The 19,280-nt window shown below is 46.0% G+C and overlaps 2 pseudogenes; both read right to left on the reverse strand.

The window, feature by feature from the left end:
• Positions 1-7,694, reverse strand: part of LOC119457106 (MAGUK p55 subfamily member 7-like) — a 56,169-nt pseudogene extending 48,475 nt beyond the window's left edge.
• Positions 7,695-16,880: 9,186 nt separating this feature from the next.
• LOC119449488 (E3 SUMO-protein ligase PIAS1-like) lies at positions 16,881-18,574 on the reverse strand (annotated as a pseudogene).
• Positions 18,575-19,280: the final 706 nt, after the last annotated feature.

Genomic DNA, 19,280 nt, shown 5'->3' on the forward strand with positions numbered 1-19,280 from the left:
ATGAACAAGAATTGGTAACTTGCATACTAGTCTAGAGCTATATAAGCAAGAAAACTTCAATAAAATTTTAGAATAACACAACCTCGAACCAAAAATTTTAAAAACAAGTCAGCTATATAACAAAGATGGACTCTTTGACTACATAGTAAAACCTCGTTCATACTTTATGGAAAAAAACATGAGATAAATGTAGTAACCGGGAAAACGTACGATCCAAAGTCGCTAAAAAATCTGGCAGACTCAATTGTAGCTGACATCTATGTAAAGCAAAGCATCGTGCGAATCACTACAGCATGAGGTGCCGATGTGCACCGTGCACCAAGCTGGTGCACGAGCATTGTTCTTCTCGCTGCTTCCGCAACTTGATGTTTTCACTCCTCAAATTAGACCTGGGTCAGCAGTTTCTTTGGGTGGGGCACTTTGGTAGGCAGTTTTAACGTGCCCACTCGGAGAGAATCATTGCGGCACGAGACGCCGACACGCATCGAGCTGGTGGTGCCACCCACAAGGCGCGAGACATGCTTTGTTGTTTTTGTACGAAACGGATTATATCAACAAGGTTCTACTGTATTAATTAGGGGTGTTCGAATATACAAAATTTTAAATATTAACCGAATCGTCTTTGCCATTCAATTTGTGTTAGATTCGAGATGGTGGGCGACACGAGAATACAATGCTGCCAGAGCAAAACATGACACTCACTTTGCGCTGCCTACAGCAAGGATCAGCAGCGCGTTTGGGTTATCGCCTATTAAAAGCATCCAGTATATGCTTCCAACGACACTTCGCCACATGCGCTGTGAAACAGATAAAGAGGCTTATCGCAATAGGGTTGGCAGCGATAGATGCCAATACGACATGCGACGACTCAAGAGGAGATTCACTGGTTGCGGAAGAGGAAACAGTGTGTGTGAGAGGAAACTGGGGTGTGCCAATATTGGAAATATTAAATATTAAGTTATTAACCAAATAGTTTGTCATTCAATTTGTGTTAGATTTGAGAATTCACTATTCAAAGTTACTGAATATTCATTTCTGTTCAAATAAAAGGAATAACAACACTTATGCGAGTTTGCAGGGAGAAAGATGAGTGGTGACTGCTCCGAATGATTCTGCTGCAGGGGAACAGTGGTTGCTACACAGAAGTGCCAGTTGCTGAGCAAACCCATGTAACACCTAAATTTTACTCAATTTTCAGCCATTCAGTAGAGATGCCTTGCCATTTAGGCATAGCAATTTATTATTTGGACAATCTCTCACCATGTCTGCATCCCTTTAAATTGATGCACAGTGTCACAGAATTTCACTCTGCTACTTCAACAAACACATGACTCCACATGAATCTGGTGAAATGCCGTTTCTGTGCTTCATTACTGTCATTGTCATATGATGTGCCACATATACGATCATCTTTCTGTTGTTTCTCATTTAAAAGTACTTCATTTGAATGTACATGCAGTTCTGAGTAGAATTACATTTACAGTATCAACTGAAGTAAATAAACAATTTTTATATTACACACACTCAACACACCCTTCACATTTCAGTTTACTTAGAAATGAGAAAATATTCCGTATTCGATGTAACAACCAAAAGTAGTTTCTTTCTAATATTATTATTCAATTCAAATGAAACTTGGACTGAAGTACTCCTAGTAACCACTTAAGAGCCCTCCAGCTACACAACAAGGACTGTGTAAAGCAGAAGTTAATTACAAGAATGAGCCAGTTAATTTGTATAATAAAGCTTGACTGTTACATTTGGAAATTGTGTACCACGAAAGACAGCTTGAATGTTGTCTTGTACAACTTTCACTGCCAGAGTGCTCTGAAATAACTAGTCAAATGTACCAAAAGACAACAGTTCAAACATTCAAGTAAAAAAATCTTCAAAAAGCTCAACTACAGTGAAATTTTGGGCTGTGTAAAAAGCCAAGTTTCAGATAGTGTAGATAGCAGCCTTCAAGCAAAATTATATGTTTCAAATATGAGTGAATTATTCACAAAAAGGTCGCAAAAATATACATTTCTAATACCAAAAACGGAAGGATAAAAAAAAAGCATCTGTTACAGCTCGCTGGAAATGACACAAGACCCAGAATGTTGAAAACCGGTGCGGCCCCTCTGCGTGACCTCCGAGATTAGCCCAATAGTGCGTTGTAGTGGGCCATTTGGTTCTGCGAGATGATAAAACACTGCAATGCGAAGGAATACTATGGACAAGGAAGTAAAGAACTAGGACACTAGACACACTCTGCGCAGACTAACAACTGTTTGATGACAGCAACGGAAAAAAGTGTGGCGACACACTCTGCGCATATTTCGATGCGCAGAGAGAGACATGCATCGGGGAGACGCACTCTGCACGTCCCCGATGCACTGCGTCTCTGCATCGCAGCGTCTCCCGAGGTATACGTCACCGACGGCTGCTATAAAAACAGGCTGGCCTGCTTCAAAGGGGAGCATTTCTTTCTTCCGCCTCCGAGACGAGCGTAGCGTCGGTATGCTCGTCCGCTGCCGTTGCTAATCGAATAAACAGTGTACGTTTTTATGTTGGGATTCGTCCTTCAGCAGACGCAACATCCCACAAAAATATATATAGCGAGAGTAGTTGTACCCCCGTATTCTAGAACATTCCTTCACTTAGCTCTCCTAGAGATGTAAAATTTCATGAAATTTTGAGGGGCGTGAAACAAAACTGGTTTCTTTCATGTTTTTTTTTTTTTTCAGAAAAATACGAAAAATTGGAAAAACAACGATTGCACACAGAGCTACGAAAACCACAACACATTTCTTTGACGCTGAAAAGAATATATAATTGTTACCCATTATTGCATCACAAAAGTCCCGGCAGAGCTGTCGGGTTCAAAATCTAGGCAGGATTTCATGCCAAGGCATTGATTTCACATCAAAGCGTCCAGCCCAACAAATCTGTGTCCGATTCATTCCTGCTTGAGGCGCCAACGCTTCGCTGTGCAGTGGACAAAGCCTTCCGGACATGGAGGTTCAAGTGCACAAGTTTTTGCACGCGATCCCCTACGAGCCTGTTGCATAGCTTAGTGTGCACATTTCTAAACTTGGACCAGTTTCCTTTGCATGCCGCAGAAGAAGGGGGAATCTGCTGTAAGCGACAGGCAAGGGGCCAGGTGCTTTACAAACTCCCAAACTCCTCCTTTTGACCAAATTCCCTTGCAGGTTCTGTATTCTGCGACGTTACACTTATATTTTTTTTGCAATTTTATCCTGGTTGAAAAAAAACGAGAAAAAAAAATGTTTTTCCAAAATTTTTAATTTTACATCTCTAAGTCCTCCATCTCGAATTGAGGAAGCGGATGGCAGCACCTCTCCTCAACAGAAGGGGTCACTGCTCCTCATTGACGCTCCACAGCAATTCTTGAGATAGTGTCTTTCAGTTGAGGGGCGGCGCTGTGTTCAACTTGATGGAGTGGAAGAAGAGCTTCAAGTCGAGGATTGCTTGAAAATACGTGGGTTAGTCTGCACTTCATGTGTGTCTGGTGTCCTAGTTCTTTATGTCCTTGTCCATAGTATTACTTCGCATAGCAGTGTTGCATCATGTCCAAGATTAAGCAGCACTCAAGAGAAGCTAAAAATCTCGGAGGCGACATGCTGGGGTTTACTGTCTGCTTAGATGCTATTTAAAGGCTTCTAATACAAAATTTAGACAATTACCAGGCCAGTAGTCTTTGGCAAGATTGCTTCAATAGTATATATTACACATTTTAAGTGAAAGTTCATGGCAATTGGCCTTAAATATGATATGGCAGTATAATCATCTATACCACGTGGAAAATCAATAAAGCAACACTGCATCCAAATACTACATACGCCTTATTCACAGATACTTACTGTCCTGGAAGATTGGAAAAAAATGCAGGCAACATTCAAGAAATGTGTGAACAGGCATTGCATTATATACAGTGGCCAGGAAAGGTACCGATCATACCTTGACAAAAGATGAACTTTTTACACCAAGTTCTCAAGAACACTGAACCGACGAAAAATTCTGAGCAACAACGTACATGGACCAAGGCTTGGAGGGCTTTGTTTTGGAGCAGAGCAGCAAGGAAGGCACGGTCGTCAATCCCCACTGTGAGCTTTCTGGCACACCTGCTCCAGGGAAGCCAGAAGCCTTTGCAGGGCTAGAAATGGAGCCAAAAGACAACCCAGAAATCTGCCTTTAAGCCATTCATTAGAGCAACCTGCTCTCAGCAAATGAACATGCACAAGTACTTCCAAGAAAATGGGAAAAAAATTTTACGGAACAACGTTTACCCGCTGAACATTTGCCTTGCTAACAATACCAGCAATTTTTTTCAACTGCCATAGTAGCTGGCTGTATTTCAGTTTTCTTTAAAGCACGAATGTAATGTCTCATCCTCTACTTCCAAAGCAGATGTGCTTAGGCCTCAGCTTGTATTAACTTGCTCAACTGCCAGGACTTGTCCATAAGGGTCAAACATTGAACTCTGTTGAACATGACAAGGGAACAAGCTGCATAGTTCTAAAGTATTAGTAGACCTGTTGCACTACTATAAGAAAGCACATGAGTCAGTCGAAAGCATTTTATGGAGTGGACTTTTGTTAAAGAGGCCCCTACACCACTCGCAGCACAAAACCTTCATTTATGAGATCACAAACGCAGTCCTTCGTGAGGATGTCACATTGCTTGTCATCAAAAGTGCTACTCAGCTGAAAAAAATTACTCCTTGTCTCTCAGCAGGGTTCAAACTTATGACTAGAGGCCAAAATTATAGGCAACTGCTTATTTGTTCTAGTGTGCCAAGGCCCCACCCTTTTGGCGCATGAGCATGGGTTAAGAAGTGGTTTAGCACTGATGTTATTGTGCCTATAATGCCTATTTCTCTCCTTTGTGCTTATATATGCCTATTTTTGCTTTTAGCACCTCCAAATGTTTTTGGGGTGTTTTTTGTTTTGTTTTAAAAGCACATTCCATTGCTTCTTTCCACAAGACCTGGCAGCATTGGCAGACTCTGTTGCTATTGGCAATGCACCTGGCAATGTGACCTAACAAATAAGTGTATGCATTGCCAAAGTTAGTTGAGCTTTTGGGGGTCTTTCACCATCTGTCTAACACACATCAGCAATGCAAGAGATAAAGATCACGAAAAGTCTCCCTCCTTCGGCAGTGGACCCACAATTCCATGTTACAGTGCAGGCAGGAATTTAAGATAAATGTTGGCCTCTATTCTGGAATCTGGCATACATAGCAACCCTCTCTGGGCGGCTGCTTTCTGCGGCAGGCGGTGACACGAGTTTATGCTAGTGCCGTCTCAGCAGCAGCTTCATCATCATCATCATCTGCCTATATTTATGTCTACTGCAGGATGAAGGCCTCTCCCTGCGATCTCCAATTACCCCTGTCTTGTGCTAGCTGATTCCAACTTGCAGCTGCAAATTTCCCAACTTCATCACCGCCACCTAGTTTTCTGCCATCCTCAACTGTGCTTTCTTTCTCTTGGTATCCATTCTGTAAATCTAATGGTCCCCCGGTTATCCATCCTATGGATTACATGGCCTGCTCAGGTCCTTTTTTTTCTCTTAATGTCAATTAGAATATCGGCTATCCCCAAAGGCAGCTTGCATCCCCATAAACAAAGGCAACTTTAAATTTTTTCTTAAAACCAGGCAAGTATCTGTGCCAAGAGTAGCACTGAATGACGTAGACTCCAAAATGCGATCTTTCTGTGAAATTTGAGCAAGAACAGAGCAGTAGTAAGCGCAAAATCCTTTTCGACGATTTTACGTGAAATATGCACGTCCCTGTACAAGAGGTGTGCACCAAGAGGTGCGCATAATTTATCCTAAATGTCCCATGAACACATCCTATGCAGATTAGGTGAGCGGGCTCAAAAAGTGTTAAATGAATTTCAATATGGAGCTTACTTTATTCCAATATACAGAAAATGGTTATGTTGCGTAGATGCCATTCAATCAATCACCAGACCAATAATCTAATGTGCCAAGGGCTACAAGGTATTTCAGGAAGCATGCTAAACTACACGATTTCAAACAAAGTCTCAAATAACGAAGCAGCACAAGCAAAGTAAAAGCAATGCAAATGTTTGTTGGTCAGAGCTTAACCTCTGATTTAGTTCAGTATACAAAGAATGTACCTTGGTCACTATGAGTTCCATTGTACTTGCCTCCTACAGCCATTCCCTTTGGTGGCAGCAAGTCATCATTACTGAAAACGTTAATAAGAACACAGTACTTATCAACAATCACATAGCTCCACAAAGTAGCAAACAAGACAGCAAAGAAAGTACTTTTTGTCGGTAAGAACATTAACAAAGACTTTCAAGAGGATTATAGATGAAGACAAAACCTGGCAGGGCCCAAACAGCTGAAACAAAGGAGACAAGACGGCATCTTGCAAGGATTAACACGAGGAGTAATACGACCGACGCGAACATGCTCAGCTGTGGCCCACAAAATCAAGGCGAATGAGGCCGACCAAAAGAGCTACCAGTTTAATTTAGTTGACGCACACCCCATTGGCAGTTTCCCAAGGCTAATTCTGTCTCCTAGGTATAAGAGTGCCAGTGGAAATCTCAACAGGGCCATTCCGATTTTGTAGCCTTGTTCAACTGGCCTAAGAAACTAGTGGTGAAAATAATCTCTCGGGGCTCACAGCAACAGAGATCAACCAGTGGCCCATACCAATCCTTCGTATTATGCTCGCCAATCAACAGTAAAATATATTAGAGGCGATGCCGAAACACTGGTCTACAAGTACTTAACACCCAGACCGTCGATGTTCACCTTGATACCTAACACAAATACTGGAATGAAACGCAGTAATACAAGCAGCCCCAAAGCGTACCGCCTATTTACTGCGTCATATTCGATATTCATTGACGCTCTGGAGCAACTGACGCGAATGCTGCGTGTGGCTGTGTGAAGTTACATCTAAGCAAGCGCTTCTAAGCGAGTGTTCTGATGCACAAAACACAAAACCAGATTAAATGCTGTCCGGATGACACACTAGTCAATGAAATTATCTGTGTTGCACTTAAAACATCTCAAGCCACTCACCTTAAAAACGTCTCTCGCCAGCGCAACTAGCTGCAAGTGGGCGTCATCGCATCACGTCACTGCAAATAAATCCAAACGAAACACGGCGCAGTCAAGCGAGGTTGGTGTGTTGCAACAAGCGCGTCTGTTCTCTGCGCTTTGCCTCTGCGCTGCGTTAGCATGAGCATAGCATCTGGCATGTAGCAGAACGGTGTGTTTCGGTCAGCGCGCACAGCGAGTAGTCTCCTATGATGGTTTCTCGTTTGTCTTTGTCTTTTCGATCATAGTTCGATAGTCTGCATGATAAATGCTGCGTAAAAATTCATGCCACCTTCATGTGCCGTCAACGGCTGTGAACGACAAAGCTGCGACCAAGGTTACGGCACACGGCTCAACAGCGCATACGCTGAGCCACAGCCAGAGCACCACTGTGCAAATAAGGAGTCAAATGATTAAACTTATGAAACTGCAAGTTAGCAGCTACATATAACAAGTGCATCACGCTGTTAACCTACCTGTGCTTCCTCCTAACGACAACACAACCATCGCGCGTCGAAGAAAACGGCGTCCGACGATGACTCCGAAAAGGAGGGAGTGGAAACAGTTGTCAAACACACATACGCAGCCTCAAAACAAAACTGAAACGCCTGAAAGAGAAAAATTGGCAAAGGCTAAAGCGCACCAAGCGCCAAGTGTGCCAAGCAAGTTATAGCCTCCGAAATTTAAGCGCACTGGTAGCTTCAGCGCGCGCAATCTCAGAGGCCATAAGCAAGTGGCATTACTTTGCAAACTTAACGTTGAGTGGTACGGCGATCGTAATAACAACTGAGGAGCGCGAATTTCAAATAAAGAAAAGTGGATTGGCGAACCGCCTGAACGGGCTTGATTGATTGATGGATTCATTCATTTATTCATTCATTAATTGAAGCCTTTATTTGAAATTATGGTCTGTGACTGCCTTTTCACCGGCTAGATCACTATAATAGAGATGACGCTTACGCCGCGCCTAGCCATTTCTTGCCTCAAGACACGACGCGTTGCCTCGACCGGGGCGGTGCGATTCCTGGTCACAGCGGCCGCATTCCGATAGGGGTGGAATGCAAAAACATGTCTGTAATTGGATTCAGGTGAGCGTTGAAGAACACCAAATTATAGTACACTGTAACCAAATGGTCGAAAGCAATCCGGTGCCCCTGCACTACGTGCGTGGGTTGTTCGTTTGTCGGGTTTTATTTTTCTTTTAATTTCGGGGGGTAAAAATCGGGTGCTATTTTTCAAGCTGTTAATCGGGGAGAAATCGGCTTTATTGTGGAACCATTCCGAAAATCGATTTTTTTTTTTTTTAATGGGTAGGTATCACGAGCTCCTTAACGCTAACGCGTTAAAATTAGGGATCTGTTTCAAGCTGGTAATCGGGGGGTGGGACATCAGGGTTTTCTAGCCTATTGGAACGCCTGTTGTCGCTTTTCTTGAGCTGGCCTCCGCAGAATGTCATGATGAGTTACTAACTCAGCGTTAGGAGAGCTCGTTGGGCGGTTGGTTGAGAGTCGCGTATAGCGTCCACAGTGCTGCACGCCGCTTGGGAAACTGGATGTTCACTTAAGCCAACAGGAACCTAACTTCGTTATCCCGAGGCAGGGTAGCTATAGCGCGTGTGCACCGCAAACTCCGTGCTGCGTAAAAAAAAAAAAAGAATAGGTTGGTAAGTGGTTTTGGAATTCGGGGAGCAATCGGGTTCACCCGATTCTCCTGAAACATGTTCGGGGTGTTAAAATCGGGTAAAATCGGGTTTTACCCGAAAATGAACCAATGTGCATTCATAACCCACTGTGCAGTTTGAGGATGCGCTAAACTCCACTTTTTTTTTAATGCGTAAACATTTCTATGGTTACCCAACGAGAAAACTGTCCGTCCGTCCGTCCTTCCCGTAAGAAGATAGCTTTCAAGACAGATCCCGCAGCAGCGGGCGACTGTATGTATATTCCCGCTTCCTGTCGCTTCAACGAGAACGAGGCGCCGAGAACACAGCGCTCACGGAGCTCTCAGCACATGCCGCACTCTGCCCGTTTCGCAGATCCCTATCAAGACTTGGAACCGCGCGTCTCTCTTCAATGCTAAGTGAGCGGCGAACCCCCCCCCCCCCCCCTTTTTTTTTTTTAACCCCTTGTCTTTCCTTGCGCATTTGAGTACTGCAACTACGACGTAAGACGCACAATCGTCTGCACACTCGCAAAAAGCGCATTTTTTGACAATTTCCCACGAGGAGATTGAATTTAGTGCTGTTTAGATGGTATTGGCAAAATGTCAACCCCCCCCCCCCCCCTGGCAGAGATCCTGGGTGCGCTACTGCTTCTACTCGCCTCTTCTACGTCCTCTCGTGCAGGTCTCACTTAACAGTTTGGTGTTGCAACCGCGCTTATCTGTTTCATGATTCTTTCGCGATCGTTCTCGGAATTATACGAAACACACCACCATACGACCACTGAACACCACGTCGTTACTACAAAATGCTTACGCATCTTTCAGATAACTCCCGCAGGAGATTCTCAGTGTATTTTATTGCGGTAGCAATTAAATGGACACTCCAGGCGAATTTCTGCCATCGCCGTCATCGTCGCCGTGAGGTTACGCGTATAAAGACCAAGGACGATAGCTAAAGTCCCCATATAAGAAAAGTACCGCCATCCTTTCATAAACGCCGCTTCTCTCTCTCCTGTATCTCCGATTGGACGATGATAGCGCGCGCTTTTCGCTTTTTTATGTTGTTTTTTTTTTCCGCCTCAGAGCCATGTTGAAAGTCCTCTGCGCAGCCGCAGTCGCCGGCGGCGGCGGCGGCGCGCGCCCGGCCTGAAAGCTTCAACGTGGACTTTCTAGGTGCGCCACCAGTCGACTTGGCTTTCGCAAGCAAAAAGTAAAGAAAAAAAGCAAGCGCCTTAGGAGAGGAGGCGGCGGAGGAAAGAGTAGATGGCGGTACTTTTCTTATATAGGGACTTTAACGATAGCACCGTCGCAGCGCGCCCTACACTGTATGTGCGAGTGAAGGTGTGCGAGGGGAGCCGGCGATCGTGGCTCAATCTCACAGGCGCGAAAGGGAGGGAAGTGGGCAGGAAGTGCGCCGTCTTTCACCGCGCACGAGGCACCGGGGGGCGTTCTGCTCCGGCTGCAACTAGAGTTACTGTATATGCTACCAAAGGTAGCAGAGTTGCGCGTCTGATTTATGAACGCCGATCGTGCCTCCATTGGCCGAACGCCATCACGTGGGTTCCAAGCAACCGTGAACTGAGGAGAAGCTGATGCTCCGGCAAGTTTTTTGTATTTCCCGACGCCCCCGCTGCAGTGAACTGGATTGACGCAAGTTAACGCTAGCCAAGTTCAAAGCGAATCCGGTCGATCTTGGCGTTCGCTGTTACGTGCGTAATCGTGTTGCTTCCGAAAACTTACGCCAGCAGCGAAGTAAAATACACTTGGTTACTGCAATATTAGCTGTTTTTGTCTGTTTGCGCTCTGCGCCATCAGATGGCAGCACCATACAGGCCGCTCACGTTTACGGTTCCGCCAACACGCCGCAACGCCCGGTACGCCTGCGTTTACCCGATTACCGGACAAGCTAAACCGGTGCTCTGCTCCCAACTCCACCAATCGCTCGGAAAGCGGAAAGTTCCGAGAAGGTGCACAGGTGAACGCACAAGTCCAAAAAACAACTAATAATATTCGCGCTGCATCTCACGCCGCGCGTTAAAAATCAGCAGCGCCTTTTTTCTTCTTGACTATTTTATCCAGTGAGCTGTTTCCATGCGCTTTGTTTGCGATTAGACGGAAAAGCGGTCCACACGCGATGGAAAAGCGCCCACGGTCGACCGATGACATGGTAGGCATGTCGCCTGCAAAAACAGAGTTCGGCTTCACCACACAGTTTTGGTTGCTTGCTAGGCAAGGTGGCGGACCTACGCGCAACTCTGCTCCCTAGGGAGCATATACAGTAACTCTAGCTGCAACAGGGCACTATTGACCCTTTTCGCGACGCTCCCGTGGTCGCTGCCATGTTTGATCACGTGGTGACGCGTCCATTGCTTGCCTCAGCCGCCTCCGTTGCCTCCGCGTTTACAATGCAAGCGCGTGACGCCGGCGCGGCGCAGCAAACCTCTGTTTCGACGCGTATCGTAGACGGTGACTGCGTGCACGACACGAAACTTTGGCCACAGCTTTAGAGGACATGTAAGTGCTTTCAGAGCTTATTACGCCTTGTCCAAACGGCGTGAGCAACTTATACGGTGCTTGTACTAAAAGCGGGGCTAGAAATGTATTCCAAGCTGTCCAAACTTTCCGCTTATGAATTAAATCGGGATCAGTGTGCTATGCGTTCTTTATTTTGGCAAACATTTTGAACCAGCGGCTATTTCTGACTCAGTAAAGTTCCTCGGTGCGGCCACTATCTGCTTGTTTATTTTTAGCGTAATCACTCGCGCGTATGCTCTGCTGCGATAAATTTGTTCTTGCTGCGCACAAAGCTTGGAATTTAAATGTTCTGTACTTTGTGGTAGCCCGTAGCAAAGACGGATTATCGCTAGTCCCTCGCTTACTCTGTGGACCGTCACGAAACATTCAGCTTCTAGCATTCGTGTCTTGTCGGTGTAGTCGCCGCCACTCATGCTCCGGCACATTGATTCAAGTGTGCGCCTATTCACTCACACGTTGGCGATAGGGTGGGCGTAAGTTTTCGTGCGAGTAAGGGTGGATGTGTGTAGAATGTAGATAAGGTGCGGGAAACTTACAATGCCAGTAAGTGGCACTACTTCATTTTGTAACGAGCGGTACTCACTCCCAAGTGCCGACGTTCCGGAATTGAAGTTCTTTCTTCGGAGGTTAGCTATACAGCGCAGGTGGATGAATTATATTTCTTTATCCTTGAGGAAAGCCGTGCATCGCGAAGGGCCAACACAGGCATTCCTTATGCAGCAGCTGCGACACAGGTTGATTCCATTCATTAATAGACAGTTTTAGCAGAGCGCCGCTCACGCTCCGTTCCGCTCAGATTTCACGCTCTGAGATACTAGAGTGTTTTAGCTGAGCGCTAGCTGTCAGCCCCGCTCAGACCGGCATATGCTAGCAAATGCCACACAACCGCTTAGCGGGAACGCTGTTGCGCTTGCGCACGACGCTCATACCGGCAGCGGAACGAAGACCGCATCCCTCGCTCCGCTGCAAAGCCGACTGAGCGGAGCGTGACAGCGTGTCTTCTTGGCCTCTTCGTCGTTTTGCAGCCGAGTTGATAGCGCGTCGCTCGCGTCTCGGCAAGACGCGCTTATCAAATGCGAAATCTACGCAGTTCCGTGCAGTATCTCAGAGCGTGAAATCTGAGCGGAGCGGAGCGTAAGCGGCGCTCTGCTAAAACTGTCTACTGCAGGGAACTGCGTAGATTTCTCATTTGATAAGCGCGTCTTGCCGAGACGCGAGCGATGCGTCATCAACTCGGCTGCAATATGACGAAGAGGCCAAGTAGACACGCTGTCACGCTCCGCTTAATCGGCTTTGTAGCGGAGCGAGGGCTGCGGCCTTCGTTCCGCTGACGGTATGAGCCTTGTGCGCAAGCGCATTAGCGTTCCCGCTAAGTGTTTGTGTGGCATTTGCTAGCATATACCGGTCTGAGCGGAGCGGACAGCAAGCGCTCAGCTAAAACACTCTAATATGTGAATCACTATTTTTGCAGCGAACTACCGCACACGTCTTCCCTTTATCGTTACACATTTTGCAGTATGAATTGGGTACAGTGCATTAGCGCACACCCAGTTGCATTTTCGACAGCTGATCGCACAGTAGGAGGGTAGACGCAGTAATGGTTTCGTATTCATGCGCATTCGCTGAGGCAACGTATGGCGCGCCGCCGAAAGCGCCATCACGTTCCTCTAGAGCAAACTGCTCCGCGAAAAGAGTCAATAGGGTGCCTTGATACCCTAGCTGCAACTGCGTATGTGGCTGCGCTTGGTCGCGCGGCCGTATCTTGAGAGCGATCTGCGTTGGAGGCTCAGTCTAGGTGCGTCGGCGGCTCGTATGCTTTGTGCGTGTTGTGCGTTCTCGGCGCTCAGTTAGCACGCAGTTCACTTCGCTCGCTGTTGCTGCCACGTCTCCTCACGCCAGCGTTTTGACAACGAGCGTCCGCGGTCATCCAGTATGATGTGTTCATGTTTGCTGTGCGCGCTGGCAATATGTGCTTGTCAATTTGGTTAGCAAGCGAATGTTTACAAGTCGATACAGCCGATAAAAGTACTATCCTTACTTCGTGTGGCTCTCTGATAATTTGCTGTCGCAATCGATGCTTCGCCTTTCAAGCGAAACTGCGACTTTTTTTTTTTTAACCTGCTAAATATGTTGTACGCGTACACACTTGAGTAAGGCTGCTTTCTGGTTAGTGGATTGACAGCTGTGGCATTCTCACGTGGATATTTGTACCAAAAGCTGCTCAGCTCGCAATGTATTATGCCCGACAATGTAGAAGCACCGAAAAATATTTACCACTCATAAATTAAATTTTTGTTGACTCTGCTTTACTGTAGCTTCTGTCCTCTCAGGTTTTTTTCTCCCTGTTTTTTTTTTTCTTTTTTTTTCGCCACAACCCATTAATAAAATATCGAACCCTCCTCTAATTCAAACCAAGGTTTCGCGGTAGTGGAACAATATAATTTTTTTTTAATCCAAGGCAAAGTACCAGAAAAATTATGATGGCAAGACAGCACCGCAAATTTTGTAGACATCATCTTGCGCTTGTAAATCATAGTTTTTCTTGTCTCCACTGATGTTTAGCCCCATTCACTGAGATCCACTGTCACGTATTACAAATAAGCACACTCATTAGCGATTATGCTGAACAATGAATGCCTTACACGTTACATAAGAATGTTCAAAGCTGAAAGTGTTGTCACGAGCCACATATCGTAAGCAAGTGACGACCAATACTACCAATTTCCTATAATTAAGCACTACAAAAACTTCATGACATGAATGTTTTAAGCTAGAAGCGCAGCATAAACAAATCCAGCCCAATTGGCACATTCAACAGTGATTATGCAGAAAATAAATACTGTAATGACATCACACCAAAACCCTTACTGAACCACAGACATGAAAACCTGTGGTTTCAAAGTAATTGGCAATAAATAATGAAAAACGATCAGAAAGTGACCGTAGTATTTCTTTAATTAATACGTAGAGTGGCTGAAAGTATGTACCAGTGTGCCTTGGATCAGTGTGGAGTTTTGGGCTTGTTGATACGCCATCATGAAGGCTTTTCGGTGTAGCACAACTATAGTACATGGACGCAGAGAAAGAACAAGACACACACAAGAAGTGATTGTTGTGTGTGTGTCTTGTTCTTTCTCTGCGTCCGTGCACTATACCAAATGTTTCAGCGAACACTTTAAAAAAGTTTAACGGTTGCCTGCGGCATATAGCACAATTCTAGTTCATGAGCTGGTCTACTCGAAGAGGTGGACATTACTTGCACAAAAAATTGAAATGCATAATCGACGAATTAAAAAAATCACTAATTACATTTTAACTAATTACCTTATGGCCCATATTGCAATTTACAAATTCTAGCCATGGAGTTCGCAAGGCGGATCCACTTGGAACTAATTCTCAGGGTGACACCAGTTTCAAGATATTAATTCCCCAACTTTGCGGAGAAATGCATTGGCGTTCCACTTAATTTTGTGCTTATTCTACCACGGGCAATGAGTTAGCGGAAAGTGGTCGCGTCGACCTCAAGCTCATGTGTGTGCTTGCCCGATCTTTCTCGAAAAGAAACATGTATGTAGCAGAAGGCGGGATTAAGTTGAATGGCTGGGTTTCCGGCATTGACAACTGCAACGAGGTTATGCGCAGCTACATCAGGATCTATATACGCCTATGATGCGAACGTGGGGACGTCATTTTTTGTGCCACTCGTGCTGCTAATGCGGTACTGGAGATTTGATTTCGTTCAAGAGCTGTTTTAAAGCGGTCATGGCACTGCCTGTCATTCGTGAATATAGTTATGCCATGTCTAGTGTGGCGCATTCTAATGACGGTCATGCCCTCAGTCACGGGGTCAGAGCTGTCTTTGACAAGCGTAGTAACGTCGCGTGCGGGTGCGGAAGATGGTGCGATCGGCGTAAGGAACATGATAAAAGCATTGTCTCGACTGAAATCGCCGTCAAGCAATCAAATCGCTGTCGCAAGAGTTTACAAGCCACCTGGTGCTCATCCAGACTTTTTGTTAAATATATGATCATTTAGATAGATACCGGAATCAGAACCTGATAATCGCTGGAGTCTTCAATCTTCCTATCATTGACTGGTGTTCATTGACATACGGCCCCACGGATGTAAATGGTTCTGAAACAATGTGGGGCACGATGCTGGCGTACAGCCTATGTCAAACTGTCCTGCTTCCTACACTTGTAACCAAGGTTTTATATTTCACCCTAGGCCTTGTCCTCCGCTCATCTGGCTTCAGCAACTGCACAACTGAAGTTCGCGAGGGCATTTCTAACCACAGATCAGTTAATTTTACAAGTGTGCTCCCACATAAGTCTCATTCAAGCAACCCCAAGTTGATAAATGTAACAAATTATGACGCAGCTGATGATTCAAATATTAAATTTCATTTGGAACAAACACTTCTCTCGTTTTGTGATGACAACGTTAATACATTGTGAACAAAGTATAAACCGTGTTGTGCATTTTGCATCTGTAATTTTATTCCTGAGAAAATGAAAAAGATAGGTCGAGGTAACTCATGGATTATGAGAGAAATGATTCATTTAAAACGCAGAATTAAAGCTATTGTAAGCAAGAACGTGATAAGGCTTTTATACAGAATTTAGCGCTTCATTTAAGGTTAAAATTACAAGAATCAAGGAAGCGCTATTTCACTGTTAAGCGCGGCCGCTTTGTGACAGAAAATCCCGCCAAATTTTGGCAATATCTGTACCAGGCTGTGTGCTTACGGATAAAAAAGAAATAGCTGACACATTTAACACCTTTTTACAAAGTGTTTTTAAGAGTTCAGGCTCACGTACCGAAGTATCCAATGATAATGAAAATATTAACAGCACCAGCATTTCTGTAGAAGGCATTACCGCACTTTTATTGCGCTTAGACACTAAAATGTCGCCTGGGTCGGATAATATTCCAAATACGCTCCTAAAGGTATATTCTGACCAAGTTGCTCGCCTATTAGTGATAATTTTTCAGAAGTCAATCGATTCTGTCTCGCTACCGGAAGATTGGCGTGTCGCAAGAGCCATCCCTGTATTTAAGAAGGGTTCTCAATTAGAAGTCGATAATTATCGTCACATATCCTGCATTTCGAGTTCCTGTAAAATGCTTCAGCATATATTAGCAAAATACATTAACGACTTTTTAACGAAAGAAAACATTATAACTGATGGTTTTCCATATGGTTTTCGGCATAAATACTCGACGATAACTCAGTTAATTACAACAGTTAATGAATTTTTCAAGGTTCTTGAAAGAGGTGGCCAGATAGACTTAATACTGTTAGATTTTTCAAAACCATTTGACAGGATAGTACACTCGATCAGTTAATATTAAAAATGAAAATAATCGGTTTGCCATCTCAAAAAATCAGTAGCCCCTCCCCTGTCGAGGAGATGGGGGTAAGCGAAGCTTGTCGTGCGTTTCTTCGGTGTTCCTCCGAATGAATTGCACTGACGAGTACCACGTTGCGCTCGAACCACAACCGGTCACACGCACTGCAGCTACCAAAGTTGAGTGGAGAGGGGGGTGAGATGCAGCACTTAGCACATACTTTTTTTATTTTCGTCTCGCTGGGCGCAATACTAGAACGAGCTGATAAATAATCCGGATTCAGTTTGCTATCTGAGTTCGATTTTATCGACGCGAAGGACGACTTCCATAGGCGTCGAAACTATTAAAAAAATATGTTACAAATAAAGGGACCGCACTTGGAACTATATGCGGCATACGAGATTCCCCATTTACATAAAAAAAAAACCCCGCAAACGAGAACGGGTCGACATCAATGGGCACTTTCAATGCAGCGACAATTATAAGTAGCTGCTACAGCCGTAAGCATTCTGAAGGGGTGCGCCAATGTTTGCATGCGCAGCACCTGGAAAGAACGCCAAAGAAACGAATCAGAATAATGCGCTGCATCCACATAACCACGGCAGAAGGCCTCTGAGGAACCTATGCTATGCCCTTCACAATATGATTCTGTGCAGTTCAAATTTGCGTCCGGCACTGTTTGTGACTTCCCCAAAGTCCGGCGATGATGCGAGGTGGGGGTAGATGGGGTGGAATAGTACTGAGCGTCTCACCAGGACCACGCCCAGTGCTTGCATGTTCTGGACGAAGACAAACGCCAGCACCGCCACCGTCCGCCTCGTCACCGTCGCTGTACTCGGTAGCGTCGATAACATCCATGGTAAGGTCAACAACCTTCACCTTACGCCGCTTGTTGGCCCGCCCAACCTGGTCGCTAGATAAGGACGCCGAAAGTCGTTATGAACGCCAAGCAGTCAACGAGGATGGTGTTGCAAAGGTGGAAGTGCTGGCGCTATCGCCGCGGTCAGAAACCTTCACCTGCGACGGCGGGGGAGTCCAGGACCCGTGCGGAAAACAACGCTGTTGCAGTCGCCGGGCGCCCACTCAAGGATTCGAACGATCGAACAGCTGGTCGACGACCAACGACGAGAGGGCGGCCCGCTTTCCACACACGGGACACGTCCACGTGGGCCGTGTCTCGTTGACCTGCAGGTAGCTGGGCGCGTCGAAGCACTGCAGATGCTTGCATTATTCTGCGCGACACTGAACGCTCATTCGGTTCTTGCTCAGGGGGCACGTGAGTGAAACGTGACGGCTCGTTACCGCGATATCGTCGTTATTCGCCTGGCGCTGCACCTTCTTCTTGACCAACGCTCTCGTCAGGGCTGCACTCTGCAATCCTTCTCTGCCGCAGCTCGTGAAGAATCGTCGCTACCGACTGCTTCCGAACCAGGAACACACCGGCGAAGTACTCACGGCCGTGTTCGGCCCGCCAGGACACCAAAACTTTCTTTTTCACCGAAGGATCCAGAAAACAGGAAGAGAGGATGTTAATCGGCAGTCATATACGTCTGGTCAACTCGCCGGAGGAATGGACGGGAATCGACGCTGGCAGTACAAACGGCTCATTGTTGACCTTCAGGCTGAAATCTTAAGGGTAGCTGTCGTCCTGTTCGCGCCGATCGAACAACCGGAACCGAAGGTGCACTTGTACCCCGAATTAAGCTCTTGGTCGTGTTAGGCGTCATCGACCTGAAAATATCAGTCACATGATGCGGCAGGAACTGGAACGGCAGACACTTGCGCGTGTTGGCACTCCCGCCGGTCTTGAGGCGCCTTGGTGGGAGGAATACCGCCAAGAATTCGTAGAACGGCTGCGTCTTGAAAAACACACGCGGGTGCCTCGGGCACGATCATTTGCTGCGCGTCTTCGCTGAGCCCCTGGGACTCATCGTGAGCGGTCGCAGTTGGAAGATCCTCGGAGTTGGTGACACGTGGGCCGTTATTGTCGTCGTCTTTGCACCGGGTCACGACCGCGCAGTTGGATAAAGCGAACGCGGTGCTCTGATGATGATGATGTCCTCAGCACGTGGCTCGTACCCACTTCGGGGGATTGGCCAAGAATTGAGCACCTGAACTTTTAGATGTGGATTCTGAAACTACAGTTAATGTGCAATTTAGTAATCAGAACAGACAGATTAATTTTCCTAAACCGGTGCTCTGGTGGCCAGACAGTCGGTTTCTTTTTGCCGCGTGCATGGCTCTAGCGCCGTATCCCGGTTTCCCCACGGCCACAGAATAAAGAACCAACTGCCGGTTTCCCCATAAGCGTAATATTGTAAACGTAAAGAGTGGACACTCCTGTAGAGGGGGGGGGGGGGGGGGGGGGGGGGGGGGGCCTTGCGGCCGACTTTGGCTCTCAGCGCACCTAGCGGGATCGGCGAAACGCACCAGCCTTCAAGATGACCGCGCACGCCGTCGAATCTCAGAGGCCATAATTGCATTTTCGTTTCTGTTTAATTTTTTTTTTTTTGCGACCGGTAACGTTGCCCATATCGAATGATTTCATGCAGCCGCTTGTGCCGCTCTTTATATGTTGCGATGACGAGCGCACAATTAAAGGTGTTTCACTTTATGTTAGTTTTTTAAATTCATATT

The sequence above is a fragment of the Dermacentor silvarum genome, chromosome 1 (genome assembly GCF_013339745.2).
Source record: "Dermacentor silvarum isolate Dsil-2018 chromosome 1, BIME_Dsil_1.4, whole genome shotgun sequence".
Classification (NCBI taxonomy): domain Eukaryota; kingdom Metazoa; phylum Arthropoda; class Arachnida; order Ixodida; family Ixodidae; genus Dermacentor; species Dermacentor silvarum.